The sequence below is a fragment of the Rhipicephalus microplus genome, chromosome 1 (genome assembly GCF_043290135.1).
Source record: "Rhipicephalus microplus isolate Deutch F79 chromosome 1, USDA_Rmic, whole genome shotgun sequence".
Lineage (NCBI taxonomy): Eukaryota > Metazoa > Arthropoda > Arachnida > Ixodida > Ixodidae > Rhipicephalus > Rhipicephalus microplus.
Window position 1 is genome coordinate 28,783,398 of NC_134700.1, and position 16,318 is coordinate 28,799,715.

At 43.1% G+C, this 16,318-nt stretch overlaps 1 protein-coding gene across 6 annotated transcripts in view; it reads left to right on the plus strand.

Moving 5' to 3' along the window:
* Positions 1–16,318, plus strand: part of LOC119178100 (very long-chain specific acyl-CoA dehydrogenase, mitochondrial-like) — a 236,796-nt gene that overhangs the window by 71,402 nt on the left and 149,076 nt on the right. The gene's annotated exons all lie outside the window — the stretch shown is intronic.

The window sequence follows — 16,318 nt, forward strand, 5'->3', positions numbered from 1 at the left end:
ATAATGTGAAGGACAGTTCGAATTGGTGTCAGCCAACATAGAAGCAATTTTATTCCCCTCGCATCAACTCTGAAACTATGATGATACTGTAAAAAGGTCGTATGTCAAGATTCCACAGGTTGGAAGAAAATGTCTGAATTCTGGATGATCAGAAGTATAAAAAAACAGTTATGGGTCTGTTACGTCAGTGGGGTTTTATTTTCTTGGTGAATATGTAAATATAGTGCTTATTTTGCATAGCAGCAGTGTAAAAGCTGCAAATTTTGTCATTCACGACTTGTTCATAATGTGACCACTACTTGAACCCCCTCATCTTAAGCCAAAAAGTGCCCTGAACTCATTCCTTATTATAGGAAAAGCTTGTTTATCCGAATCTCGTTAACTCAGATATTCGGTTAACTCGCACACGTGGCACAGTCCCGGCAAAACTGTGTATATTTCAATGCTGTCAAATGCTGATTAATTCTGAGGGATTGAGATGCACACCGGTTAACTCGGACGATTTCAGAGAGGGCTATCGAGGCTTCATGCTTTCAGTAACCTATTCCGGTTACCGAAAGGATGAAGTCGCGGCTCCCCCGCCGTAACCGACAGTGGCAAAACGAAGTTTTGGAGAAACCGAACAAACAGCAGCAGAATATGATCACGATGATAGTAAATGAGGGGGGAAACGGCCAGGTGGCGCTGGTCACCACTCGGCGGAAGCGCTTGGGCCGCCGGTGCACCCAGTGTCTGCGAAAGGTACCGCACAGGACAGTTTGCGCTGCCGCAACGACCCCAGTGGCCCGCGACGCCTACGCTGCGGATTTTTTTGTGTTGTGACTTCGGGCATAGTGTGTGCATCTCGGGTATATCAGAAGAGTTGACTCTTGGTTGAGTTGGCGCTTTGACATAGAAGCCGTCGTTACCTTTCCAGGCTGTGTTTGTGTGCGTTGATAATGATGTGGATGTTACTGGCTTGCTGATTGATGATGATATATTATCGGAAGTGCTTGAAGAGAATGACAATCACTTTTCCGATGATGACATTCAAGATTAGCCGAAGCGACATCACGCGTGCAGGAGGCCGCCGAAGCTGTAGCTGCCCTTGCGGAGTTTTGCATCAGTTCATCGCGACAGTGAGCATGCACACCACCACCACATGGGGTTAAAGAAGATCGTTCTTGCACTAATTCTGATGACGAGTTTTTCATGAAAGAAAGGTTTGTCTGTGCCCAGTACATTTTCCTTTTGTTCTGATGGTTCATTTGATAATTCGGAATTTGGTTAACTTGGGCATGTTCACTGGTCCCGTGAGTTCCAGGTTAGTGAGCTTTTACTATTAGGCTTGTGCGAATAGTGAATTTTAGGTTCGAAGCTAATGGTGATTTTGATCAAATAATTTGGAATCGAATTCAAACAGTATATGTCACATATTATAAAGAAAAATAGACATACCGTATTTATTCGAATTTAGGCCGATAGTTTTTTTCAAGTTTCTTTGCATCAAACTCCAAGGTCGGCTTGAATTTGAGGATTTTGAAAGACGCCTCATTTTTCATTAGGAAAAGTGGTGCACTACAAGCGCCACCTAGACGGCATTACTGCTGTTGGTAGTCAAGCCAAAACCTTGCGTAAGTACACACGTGAGGGCTCTATTTTTATCATTGTGGCGAGTGTTGAGGCGAGCGTTCGTCGTTATGAGTCATGCCTCGAGTTGTCTGTATGCGGTGTAGCTCAGTGGGGCCAAACAGGCAATGTCATTATAGTGCCACTTGTTAAAGGAGCATTGTCTTTGCCACCAATTCTTCGTCCAACATTCAAGCTGGGAAGAACTTTGGAGTGGAGTGTTGCTGGAGGGGCTGCAGTGTGGGACAAATCGGGAACTTGTGCGCTCTTTAAAAAAGTGCCAGCATATCGATCCAATGTGTTTGTTTCATGGCACCAAAGATTGTGCACAGTTTGAAGACAGGGTCAGAGAAGTCACCGAAGAGAGAAGCAGCGATGACAACTTGGAATGAGGGGGGCATCGGGAAGCACGGCATCTTTATGATGAAACTAGAAGCAGCGCGAAAAAAATGACTGCAAAGAAACACACGTAACAGGACTTGCAGCTGTATGTTTCTCGAGTTATTTGGATCATGAACAAACTGCTTTGTTTCATCTCCAAGTTCAAAAAATGTTATTTTTTTCTTCGCTGTTCTTTTCAGCCTACATTCAAGGTAAGTTTTTTTTTTTTTGTGGGCTACAGGCTTTTCGGGGGTCAACTTAGAATCCTGGTCGGCCTAGATTCGGGTAAATACGTATTTATTATGCGATAACTAACCTGACAGCATTTGAAAAAAAAATAATAATTGAAACAAGGGCTGCACAAATTATATTCCTTTTGCTTCTAAGGAAGTGTAAACAACTTTGACTAGTAGCAGGATTTGACTTTCGGTAGAACGCAAGTGAGAACTTGTAAAATTGGTTACATTTTTAAATTTACTATACTTAAAGCATATAAGATGGTATAACAAGCTTTTACACTTGCAGAATTAATGTGAAGGTAATATACGTTCATCTATGCCTCAAGTGGGGCTTTGCTGCTGTGCAGATTTTTTTTTTGCATTTGAGTTTTCATGGCTTAGCACTCCTTCACTGACCCGCGGGTCGCGGGTTCGATTCCCGGCTGCGGCGGCTGCATTTCCGATGGAGGCGGAAATGTTGTAGGCCCGTGTACTCAGATTTGGGTGCACGTTAAAGAACCCCAGGTGGTCGAAATTTCCGGAGCCCTCCACTACGGCGTCTCTCATAATCAAATGGTGGTTTTGGGACGTTAAACTCCACAAATCAATCACTCCTTCACTGCAGCAAACCCACCTTTACAAGTGGTTACATGCAAATTAGTATAATATACTACATTCAAATAGGTATTTTACCTGTTGATTTATTTATTTGCAATAATTTAAATTTGTCTCGAAGCGAATTGAAATACTGTACTATTTTTTTTTAATGTTCCAAGCATGCAAAAATATTCACAAGCCTACTTCTTATGTAGCACTGCCGCCAATATCACAATGCATATATAACAGTAATTTATTCTCTGAAAAAATTCCCAGCAACGTGTTCATTCATAACAATGTAGAGCAAGTGAGCGTGCAGACAGCAGCTAAAGCTCTTAATCTTCAGCAGCTTCCACCATTGCGTGCGTATTGCCCAAAGTCAGAACGAAGCTGCAGAGGGCTGCATTTACTGTGGACAAAACTGCGGCCACTAGAGCCATGATCGTAGGTTCCATGTAGTTCTAAAGGCACGTGAGTGGCCCACGTCCAGAGTTGAAACGAAACTGCTGCGCACCACATCTGCGACTGAATAAACCTTGATCCCTAGTGCATGATGTCAAATGGTGACTACACAGCTCTGTAGGCATGTATCAAAAGACGAAAGTGCTGGTTCTTGCAGCTTTGACCCCGATTGCTGTTGATGTGATCACAAATAGATCCCATGCGATTCACGTGCCCTGAGTAAAATCGACAATGAAACAAGTTTGCTGCAACTTGCGAAGTCTTGGTTGCCAACAATATGATTGGAAGGAGATGGCAGATGGTTGCCATGCTTTTCTGAGGACCTAGGGCTATTTCAGTTTTTCACAAACATAGTTTTCAGTCTTTCGTTTGTGGCGTTGATTGACGTGCTTTGGTCAATATAACAGTGTTTTAGCCAAAACGACCAAATAAAGAGTGTTTGAACAAGACTGTATGCACGCCTAGTTGGTATTTGTTTGAAGACATAATTTAGCCACGAATCAAAACATGCACAAAAGGAAGGAACACGAAAACGGGACGACTGATCGTGCCTTCTTCGTGTTCCTCTCTTTCCTGTGTGTTTTGATTCGCAGCTAAATTATGTTTTGAAATGAGTGTTTGATACCTTTAAATAATACATATACATGCTAGAACCAGAGAAATCGTCAGTCATTTAATTTACTGAAATAATGGCTGCCAAATTAATGATTTTTACTGTAGTAATTTTTCATTATCAAGGTTTACACCAAAGTATTCTCAGTGTTAATGTGGCCTTCTTTGCATTCACTTTGCATTCACTTGGAACAACTAGTCTGTCCTCTGGAGTGTCTTTACTCCCAGAAATTCAAGCACTCTGCAGTATGCTCAAGAACAGTGCTCCTGGTCTAGCACACTACTGCATGCGCCGCAAAGAAACAAGCAGGCTGATCTTTCACGGCAACGACTGGCTAAGTTCAACAAGAGCGTTGTCTATCTCACATCATGAACATAACCGCATGCCAGCAGTACCTGATGGACACTGGTGTAGAGGTCAACATCATTCCGGCTGCATCTACCTTCCAACTTTCAATGGGAGCAAGGTCTCTGTATTCAAATCCCAGTTGCTCACTCAGAATGTTGGCTTATGTCATGCAGTGTGTTGAGTTTGCTTGTCACTGATGAACATTCGATCCTCAATGGTGCTGAGTTTTCAATCCACCATGTATCGCTGGTTGACGTTGAACAGCAAAGCCTGCTAATCACTATTACATTTGTGCGTTTTGTCATTCTCTATTATTTTGGACATGATCTCCTACAGTTGCCGCTGACCATTTTTATGCGGTTCTTTGTGAATGCTAAGTGTCAAGCAACCACTTGGCTGAACAAAACTGGCACAATGTGATGTCTGACATTACATCATTTCCGCTGGTCTACCTGTTCTTGCTTTCCCATGGCTACTTGCTCATGATGGGCTCCAAGTTGCTGGGACAGAGTTTGAACGCGTTGGATGTTGGAATAATAAAACCATTGTCTCACTGCTCACCAAGGTGGAAAGGTGGGCATCTTGTATGTTGGCATGTTGGTCTCACTGCTGCCTATGTCCGCTTGACCTTTTCTTCCAAGAAAGCTGTTGACTAGAGGCTCTGTTGCGACTACTAGTCCGTGAATGCAAAAACCATTCCTGACTGCTAGCTCCTGCCTAACATTCAGAACTTCACACCAGCTTTACATGGCACAACAGTGTTCTCCAGAATGGGCTTAGTCTGAGCCTTTTCGAAATTCTACGAACAGAAGAAGATGGCGAATACTAATTCACTTGATGTTCAAAGTGTTTCACAAACATAGCAGTGTTTCATCGATATGGTCACAAATGGTCTGTCATATGCATTCGCTTACATCATCGGTATAAGCCTTCTTGTGGCAAGCTCATCTCACACGGGAAAATGTGCAATATCTCCAACTTTTTGAGCACCTGTCAGTAAATGAGTTTTGTTGTGAACACTTCTGAAACTGAGTTCGGACTATCATATCTTTGATTTTCTGGGACATCACTTGAACAGCAGTCCTCTGCCCAGCAAAGTGAAAACCATCATAGAGATCTCCAAGTCAATGGCAATAACCAAGCTCTGCCAGTTTCATGAGCTTGTGAAATTTTATTTGTGCTCATTGTTGGAACCCCCAAGACTCGGCAACTGCACTGCCATGAAACCCTGCGACAGACGAAGCTGCACTTCTGTCTCACCCAAAACCCTTGGTTTGCATGATGCATGTATCCAGTGTGGTGCTTCGAACTGTACTTTAGCAAAAAGTGTGCAATGAGTGGCAGCATCTTGCCTTTTTTCAAAGTACATGACTGCCAGCTCGTGCTAACTTTGTCGTTTACATGAAAGAGACGTGCGGCACAAGCTAGTAGTGCTCGGCAAAACACCTATATTTAATTATCTTGCTATGCCATCTTCTGCAAGCCTTGTTTACTATTCCTTGCTAGTTCTCCACCTCTGCATCATGTTGACTGGGATGACATTGTTTGTCGCACCATCTCCAAGGGTAGCAATGTGTAGTTGTCTCTCATCTGTGCTGGAGCTCTCTTAGCTTTTATTTTCAACACACAAGTGTTTTATGCCAAGGTTCACTAAGACCACTGTCGTATTTTTATTGCAGATATGACATTGTAAAATGTACACTAACAGGTGACGAAGAAAAAAAAATCGAAGAACAAGTTTCATCACCGTGAATCAAACCCACGACCCTTGCTCCGCAGCCTTGCGGCACTAAGCAAATCGGCCCCAAAGCATAAATTCTTCAGTGCTGTGACAATGAGCTATTTATACACATCATTTCCTGTTGGTGGTATTCGGAGCTCAGTGGCATTTCCACATGTTCTCGTTATCACTATCGAGAAGACGGGATGTGCACGAAGTGTGTGCTTTTGAGGTCATCGTCTCTGTAATTGCGGTGCACTGTACTTGCCCTCCAGGACATGGTTGCCCCATGCACATGTGTTTATCTCATGATGGAGGCAGTTTGTCCATATTGTGCTTTCTCTCAAACTTTGTGATGAAGTTGCAGAGTTCACAAAGGTAACTTCGTTCACTGCAGCGGCTGCATTTGCAAAAGTATCGCACTGCTCAAACATAACTTCGTCAGTCCCTGTGAAGGGGTCATTGGGGTCACTGCTTCGAGCAAGCACAGTTAATCCTGAAGCAAACCTGTGATGCACAGCTGGTTTGAAAATGGCGTTTTTATTTTATTTATTTATTTCATAATACAGTAGAATCTTGATACCAAATTAAAGGGAGCACGCAAAATATTTGTATCATCCCAAGTTCTTATGAACCAAAAACAAATTACAACTGATATTGAAGATGAAAAAGAACTTCATTGACAACAACTTCTTGCTGAAAAAGTCCATCGTGTTCTTTTGAACTTACCTGCCTTCACCGTCTCTCAAAAAGTGCTGTAGTTCACTCGTGTTGCTGGTGCGACGCGTTCACACTTGACATCAAAGGGAGCGAAAGCGGCCATACTCATTGAAAATTCATTCACTTCGCCGTAGGAAAACCTCCCCGTGAAGTCGACACGAAAAAAATGAGTCCTGGAGAAACCACATTGAAGAAATTCAAGCGACATTGCCCACATGGCCAAAAAACCCTGTCCGTGCCCGTCGAACATATTCACATTTGTTGTGCCCCTCGTACATGGCACCGCTGCCGCTGTTATCGCTGCTTGAGAATTCATTCCATTTTGTCTGTTTCCTGAGCATTGAACTTCGTAGAGAGTTTTGGTTATAAGAGAACTTGTCGTTGGGCTAGTTGGTAGAGCATTTCGAAAAGTTAATTAGAGTGCGAAAACTTGGCACGATAACTCACACACGCACACACCCATGCATCAAACACACAGCGCTCACTGCCAACTGATTTATTCATAGCTCGAAGGCTTGAATATATACAGGACACATTGTGCGCACACACACCAAAGAAGGCCAACTGCATACATTATCAAAACGTACAGTTAATCAATGTCATAGCCTTAGAGCGATAAACTGAAGTTCGCTTGGTAACAACGAAATTGAAGGGGTGCTTACACAGCGATCTTTATTTTTTTCAATGAAAAAGGCTTCTAACACTTCACGTGCAGTTTTTCTTGCACTTCTGCCCAGAATCTTGGTTTTAGAAAATCGTGAGTCACAACCACACGAGATGACATGCGCAACCAGGTGCGCATACTTGTCATCTATTTTCGTTAATTTTTGGGCGTGTTCCCTTAATCGGTCATTAATACACCGTTCGGTTTGGCCAATGTTCACTTTTCCGCAGGATAAGGGTATGGAGTACACAACCCCCATGGAACACTTAACAAAGGCCCTCTCATGTATCTTCTGACAGCCGCACTTCTTTCTATCGCACACACTTTGGCACAGTCTTCCAATTTTTTCTGGTGCGGAAAACGCCATCGGTACGCCGTGCCTGGCCGCGACTTTCTGAAGGTTGTGCGAGACCTTATGGATATATGGCACAACTTGTGGCCTGATCCTTAAGGGCTGGGTAGCAGTCATCGCTTCCCATGTTCCATGTTGGAACTTCTGCAGAAGTGATTCAGCAACGGCCGTAATGACCGATCGAGGGAACCCAGCAGCCTCTAGTCGGCTCACCTGATTAAGGAAACGAAGTTTCATGCTGTGTGGGTACGACCTTTTTAGCGCTGATTCTAAGCAAAGAGACGCAATGCCCCTCTTCACAATCTTTGAGTGGGCAGAATCGTACGGCAACGGCTGCTTCTCAACACGAGGATGATAAGACCAGCAAATATGCTCATCGTTCCACGTGAGGCATAAGTCTAAAAACTGCAGACAAGCTTCTTGAGGCAATTCGACAGTAAAGGAAAGCCCTCGTCCTAGTCTTATAAAAACGCTTAAAATAAAATCAGGAGATGTAAGGTCACCCTCTTTATCTAAAAAAATTAAAAAATTGTCAACGTACCTAAAAACCTTTAAAACCTTCCCCTCTTTAAAAGCACTGTCCAAGTCCCTCTCTACATCCGCTAAAAAAATATCGCAAAGTACCGGTGCGACACAGGAACCAATGCAGATTCCTTGCTGCTGAAGAAAGGGCTTTTCGTCAAACATAATAAAAGTTGCATTGAGATAAAATTCTAAAAGGGATAAAAAATTGTCTACATTAACGCCCACGTCATTGATAATATCGACGTCACCATTCACTTCTATGCAGGATTTTACAGAGACTAGAAGCTTGTCATGCGGCACGGAATAATACAGATCTACAACATCCACTGAAAACGCGTTGCCTGTGGTAACGCGAGACCGCAAAAAGTCGCACACATCACTTGAGCCCTTCGTACGGAAAGGGTCATTCACCACGAGATTCTTTAGTTTGCTCTGAAGAAATCTGCTAACGTTAATCTGCCAAGACCCTCCTTCACTAACAATAATGCGAAAAGGTTAAGTTGGGAGCGACTCGCGTTAGGTCTAAGTTCGCTGATTTTTGCAAGAATGCTGGGCTTACAATGTTAGCCAAGAACATAAAGAACAGCAAGGGGAGCAACCTGAACGTTTTTTTCTCGGCCAAGACACACAAACCGGATGTACCTTTTCGCACTATTGTTAGTGAAGGAGGGTCTTGGCAGATTAACGTTAGCAGATTTCTTCAGAGCAAGCTAAAGAATCTCATGGTGAATGACCCTTTCCGTACGAAGGGCTCAAGTGATGTGTGCAACTTTTTGCGGTCTCGCGTTACCACAGGCAACGACTTTTCAGTGGATGTTGTAGATCTGTATTATTCCATGCCGCATGACAAGCTTCTAGCCTCTGTAAAATCCTACGTAGAAGAGAATGGTGACGTCGATTTTATCAATGACGCGGGCGTTAATGTAGACAATTGTTTATCGCTTTTAGAATTTTATCTCAATGCAACTTTTATTATGTTTGACGAAAAGCCCTTTCTTCAGCGGCAAGAAATCTGCATTGGTTCCTGTGTCGCACCAGTCCTTTGCGATATTCTTTAGCGGATGTAGATAGGGACTTGGACAATGCTTTTAAAGGGGGGAAGGTTTTAAAGGTTTTTAGGTACGTTGACAATTTTTTAATTCTTTTAGATAAACAGGGTGACCTTACATCCCCTGATTTTATTTTAAACGTTTTTATAAGACTAGGACAAGGGCTTTCCTTTACTGTCGAATTGCCTCAAGAAGCTTGTCTGCAGTTTTTAGACTTATGCCTCACGTGGAACGATGAGCATATTTGCTGGTCTTATCATCCTCGTGTTGAGAAGCAGCCATTGCCGTACGATTCTGCCCACTCAAAGATTGTGAAGAGGGGCGTTGCGTCTCTTTGCTTAGAATCAGCGCTGAAAAGGTCATGCCCACACAGCATGAAACTTAGTTTCCTTAATCAGGTGAGCCGACTAGAGGCTGCTGAGTTCCCTCGATTGGTCATTACGGCCGTTGCTGAATCACTTCTGCAGAAGTTTAAACGTGGAACATGGGAAGCGACGACTGCTACCCAGCCCTTAAGGATTAGGCCACAAGTTGTGCCATATATCCATAAGGTCTCGCACAACCTTAAGAAAGTCGCGGCCAGGCACGGCGTACCGATGGTGTTTTCCGCACCAGAAAAAATTGGAAGACTGTGCCAAAGTGTGTGCGATAAAAAGAAGCGCCGCTGTCAGAAGAAACATGAGAGGGCCTTTGTTAAGTGTTTCATGGGGGTTGTGTACTCCATACCCTTATCCTGCGGAAAAGTGAACATTGGCCAAACCGAACGGTGTATTAATGACCGATTAAGGGAACACGCCCAAAAATTAACGAAAAGAGATGACAAGTATGTGCACCTGGTTGCGCATGTCATCTCATGTGGTTGTGACGCACGATTTTCTGAAACGAAGATTCTGGGCAAGAAGCGCAAGAAAAACTGCACGTGAAGTGTTAGAAGCCTTTTTCATTGAAAAAAATAAAGATCACTGCGTAAGCGCCCCTTCAATTTTGTTGTTACCAAGCGAACTTCAGTTTATCGCTCTAAGGCTATGACATTGATTAACTGTACGTTTTGATAATGTATGCTGTTGGCCTTCTTTGGTGTGTGTGCGCACAATGCGTCCTGTATATATTCAAGCCGTCGAGCTATGAATAAATCAGTCGGAAGTGAGCGCTGTGTGTTTGATGCATGGGTGTGTGCGTGTGTGAGTGATCGTGTCAAGTTTTCGTGCTCTAATTAACTTTTCGAAAAAAGTTTTGGTTATGCATGCTAAGAAACAGTGTACACTTTTGCAAACGTTGTTTAGGAAAATATGCCAGCAGCAATGACAGAAGCGGATGCAGCAATTGTGACAGATTCAGCCTTTATTGCAAAAGCAAGACATATTAGGGCATGCCGGCTCGTTGAGGCTGCACCTTCCTCTAGTTCCGGTGTTCTCAGCGATCGAAATCCAAACCAAGCTCTTGTCCTTATAAAGGCCATGACCTTTCACATGCTGCACGGGTAGTTCGCGATAGCGCTGACGCGATGCACTGCCAACGCTTTTGTCACCATGTTGATTTAGCGGCTGGTTGTTTACATCACATGGTTTGAGAGCTACGGCAGCTGGTGTAGCCAAAGCCGTGAAGCAAATAAGGCAGTCTGCTGTTGCATAGCGAGAAAATTGGTCTCAGATCAAAGTTTTTTAGCGTTGTCCTCGAGCTGTATCTTTCCGGCCACTAAAGTGAGGAAAATTCCAGTGAGTTTTGCCACATTCACTCCCTTTGAGGCCAAGAATGAACAAGCCCTCCTGCCACAGACAAGCCATGTTCTGCCGCCTGCCTGCAGCAGTCAATTTCACTTTCTTATCATCCACGGTGGCTGGGGAGACACTTCGTTTAACATCGAATTACGGAGTATTTTATATAAGATGTTCTACTCAAAACGACCTTAAAATTCATATCATCGCGAAATTCACATCAGCCTTGATTGTATCATCGAAATTCTACTGTATTGTGTTGAAAGTTGTTACAACAAATAAGTACAAACCAGTCAAACATACCGGTATATCAGATGGCAGTTTAATGAGTCAAATACTCACTCAACTATTTTTCAGCTTTTCGAAAATTGCTTGCATTTACCTCAATGCATGGTAGCGCATTCCAAAGTTCAATCACAGCGGGAAAAAAAGAATAACCAGGCATCACTGGGACAAAAGTGTGGCACTAAAACACAGTTGTAAATAACCTAACTGCTTTGTTTCCCTGGCACTTGCAAGTACTCATCTTGTGTAATTTTTTAGATGTCCATGCAGTACCTTCAAAGACTTTTTGTCTTTATAAAGCTTGAATAAATTTTTATGCAGTTTTTTTTAGTATACGTGACAGCACTGCTGATTTGTTTTAAATAAAGTTGTAATCAATTTTTATGCCTAATCTGTGTTCTAAAAACTGTAGTGAGTGGCTATATCAATTAATTAGACAAATTTCAGTAAATCATTAAATTTTGCCAGTTTATTGCATTGTTCATTTGATTTTTTTTGTATGCTCAAGACCAAAATAAAGAAGTTGAAATAAATTGATCTGGAATTGTCTTCTTGGGCCTGAGAAGAATAAAGAAGCAACAATTGGGACAGTTGTTACTTCACAATGTTCCTGTGTTAATAACCCCGAGAAGTCGGGGTGGTGCCACCTGGCAGGAAGTCTGGGCGACATCGCGGCACACTCTTTGATGCTTGCTGCTGCGTGTCTACATAACATGCACTTGCTTCGTGGACTGTTCCGCTGCTTGCGTTCGCTTTTTGCTTGTCTCAAGCTGCAGAATAATGACAGTAACAGAACCAATAATGGTTCTGATAAAACAATAAAAAGTTGACTTTTTTTTTAAGTTGAGTTAGCAGCAGTGCTCACGCTCAGTTGTAATCTAATATGAGAAAATGAACAGCTCTGTGCCGTGCTGCTAACACTGATGATGAACTCTGTGCCTCGCCATGGCAGCCGCATTTAGATGGGTGTGAAGAGCAAGAATAGGCTTTTGCTTAGATACACCAAACCTATTGCATAATCACGCCGCAATTTCAAAATGCCACCACCATCTCTACATCATTAGGTTGAGTTGTTCATGGACGATTTTTAGGTTGTTTCTTCACCAGGGTTATTTGTATTGGAGTAATTCATGTATCTACGCAAAGTGTTTTTATTAATGTGCCAAGCCTCGTGCTCGTGTACGGTGTCAAGTCTCGTAAGATATCTTGAATGCGCTCGCCCTACAATAGCATTGCAGCTGTTGTGTCTATTTTCCTCGTGTACTTGCTTACTCACCGTGTTGTTTAGTTTCATGTTTCTCTCGCAATGATTTGGTGCTTCATTTTACCAAAATTATTGAGGTGAAGTGCATTGAGGTTATGTGCGGAAATTCTTCATTATTGTTGTCAGATTCTGTCTTCATGCAGCATCATAGCAGGGGTGCTGACATGCTTGTAAGTAAGTATAGACCGCCTGTGACGTAAGTCGTGGGAGTTGCGATTATGTACACTATAAGCGGTACCGCATTATAACCAGAAACAACTTTTTTCAAGGGCCGCAACTGCGCAAAACGAATTGAGCAACAGCCACACGTCTCCGAGAATCGAAGCTTGCGATGCGTGCTGCTTAGAACCTTTTAAATTTCGGAATGTTAAAAAAACACCAGGCCTTGCTTTAGGCACAGCACAGTCACAGCGAAAGCTAGAAGAGCGGCCTTTCAGAGCTTTTTCAAAATACTGCAAGCACACTTGCTTCGTACCCACTAGGGCTTTAATAATAAACTATTGGGTAGTAGGCCGGCATTCGCTATGCTATTATTCGTCATGATTCTGAGAAGCGTGGTATCCGCTAAACACTTGCAAGAAATTTTGTGCCAACTGTCCATGCAGTGGCTGACGATGATGAGGAATTATGACTCAAGTGGTTATGCGCCACAGTTAATAGGGAAATAAGAACAAGCTTTTGTGATGGTTAGGAGCATTAGACGGCCCACCCCTTACGCTATTCGCATTGTGCGACGACTGGCTGTTCTTTCGCTGTTGTAAAACACTTTATAAGCCGTATTGATGTGATTGCTTTCCCGACATCAAGCCTGCCTAAGGCAAGTTTGACAACAAGTCACAAGTACCGGTGTAGCTCAGTGATAGAATACTGGGCTGGCACCCAGTGGACCCGGGTTCAAGCCCCACCGTGTCACTATTGCAAGTTTTTTTATTCTAATTTTGTGTGATGTGGTTACGGACACTGGTGGCGTATATGGCAGCAGCAGGCAACAGCATCTGCACGTGACCTGAAAAGTGATCTCATAACTGCTTTCGCTGTAAAAAAAAAATGAACGTCCAAAGACACGCCTTGCCAGCAAAATGAGAACGAAAAGGGGGGGAGGAGTGTCGAACAAAAAAAAAGCACCATGACGGAATTTCACAGACTGCTTCTCAAACCCCCTCAATTTTACGCATTACACAGAAACTGTGTTGAATCATGTCCGAAATTTCATGGGCTGAAGAACGCCAGTAGTTCGATTTTACGGGCAAGCACCCATTTTCAAAACGTTGTAATCTAATCTCAAAGCATCATTTTAGCACTACACGTGCCACCCCTCTTTAACGATATTCATCCCTTTCCCTGAAGTGCAGCCACCGCGCAGAGAGTTTTGTTCTGTACGAAACCACAACTTCGATAGCACGCGATTGACCGCGCAACCCATTGCCGATAAGGCTTAACCTGCCATTCAGTATGTTGTTCCGGGAAGTTTGTTCAATAGATGAAGGTCTGCTGTCGAAAAGACCGCACTTAAGGACTGAACCAAGAACAGCGTGCGTGATACAAAGTTTGCGTTCGTGGCTGAGAGATCGATGACAAAATCCCGTCAATCTAGACTGCGCACTGGTCGCAAAGGCGAAAGCTCACGTCATAAAGCAGTAAAAGGTTTATATTTATGGTAGCAAATGCGATATCTGTAGCAAGCACGATAATGAATACGCTTATCCTGGCAGGAAGCTGTTAAGTAAAGTTGATAAGGATAGTATTGCACATGCCATGTTGCGCTGTGCGCGTCCGGGGCCACGCTAGCAGCGTTAATGCGTCGGTGTTTTTTCACAGGCTTCTCTGCCGCCAATACTTTGCAAGCCTGCACAGCATGCTGCGCGCTTTTTTCCTTTTTTTTTCTCTCCACCCTTTATTCGTTCACCCCGCGTCCCCTTCTTCTCCGTAATGACTTCATCGCTCACTCCTCAGCGGCACACACGACGGGCATCCTTTCAGATGCACACTCACTACCGCGATTGTGGCAAGCATTTTCCACCAACCACATAATACTAACTGGTCTCTCATCTTGAGGGACTGCATAATAAGTGGTATGCGTGTACATGTGATTCTATGGGAGGGTGAATGGGAGTCAAAAAAGACTGCATTGTAACTGGTTCTCGGCTACAGTTGAACCCCTTTATAAGATACACTGATGTAAGAAACAAATGGTTATAAAAGACACCAATGTGCCTAAAGTAAAATACAGCGAATAAAAAAATGCATACCTAGTACCCTGCTTATAAGAGACGTCTTGTATAAAAGACAAGAATGGAAATGCCTCTTATAAAGAGGTTTAACTGTATAAGCAGGCACATTATAAGTGGTCTACACTGTACCAGTTTAGTTGGCTACCTTGTATAATAATTTTCCTTGCAATTGATTACCGGCAGGTAGACAGGACGTGCGAGGCCAGTTGTCTATATATCGAGGCGAAGGGTATATTTAATTATTACTTGGGCCGCATCGCTGAGTGTACTATCACGACTTTCTGGTGTTTCTTTTAGAATTGTTGCTATCGGCAATGCTCCCACGTGAAGTGAACATCATTGTTCGTGACGCAGCGGTAGATTGTACCAGCATTTCATGCAAATCAAGCTATACAAATACCTAATCTCTGGTGACTGTTCCAAGTGAACAGGCATCTCAACATTTTTGAAATCGTTGTGTATACAGTAGTATCATTTTGTTTACTGAAGACGATACCTTAGACGCAAAAATTTTGGTCTGTCTCTCTGTCTCTTTGTAAATTTGTTTGTTCGTCCAGTCTTAACGGCATCGGGTTCTTGAAACAGCCGACCCATCCGCAGTGCCTACCAATGTTGCTCAAGATTGAGCGTTCATGCTTGTGCAATTGTCAATTAAAAAGCAATTATTGTGCATGTCTGGGGTACCATAACAATACGTATATATTCTGTATGTGTGTCTTTTACTAGAAAAGGCATATATAAGTAATTTTAAAGACTATAGCGCTTATCACGCTGCGCTGACCATGCAACGCTGGCACGGAAAAGCGAGTGTTTCCAACGCTTTGCTAAGACGAGACGGTGGTGGCACCTACCAATCGCCTTTCATTCTACATCTTATCACCTCTGAGATTGGCACGCACACACGTCTCAGAGCCATGCGCTTTGTTTTCTAAGAAAACTGCCAGATGGTGCTCATGTCTCACGTTCGACGTGACGATGCGCTCGTTCACCTCCGCTGCACACTCTACACACTCTAACTCTGTGCCTCCAAAATACTATTCACCGATTTTCTTGCACAGCACGTCAAAGAAATGTCTTTTTCACTCTCTCCACATGCAAGACTATCGTCTTTCGACGACATTTGCAGATTAAAATGCAGATACGGGGCCAATTTTTACCGAATATGTTATGTGACTGCTTATTACAAATTTATGTTAACGTGCTCTGTTGGAGATAGCGCAATTCTGTCAAATCTCTTAGATTATTTCGAGATGCAGGTGTAACATGCATGGTGAACAGGGATCTATTCAGTGAAGTGAAACTGTACTAATTTCACTTGTGATAATTCAGCACACTTATGTTTTAACCCTGGAGTCTATGCCCAGTTGTAATCATGTTAGCCCCAGTTAGCCTATTTTCTTAGCACTCTTTTTATCTCAAGTAACCATGGATATCCTGTAGGCATACGATGGGACGTATATTTCAGATATTCTGGACATCTATCAAATGTCCACGAATGTACACTGTAGGTCCGATGGATGTATATCAGATGTTCAAAGACAACAGACTTGTACGTTCGCTCGACAT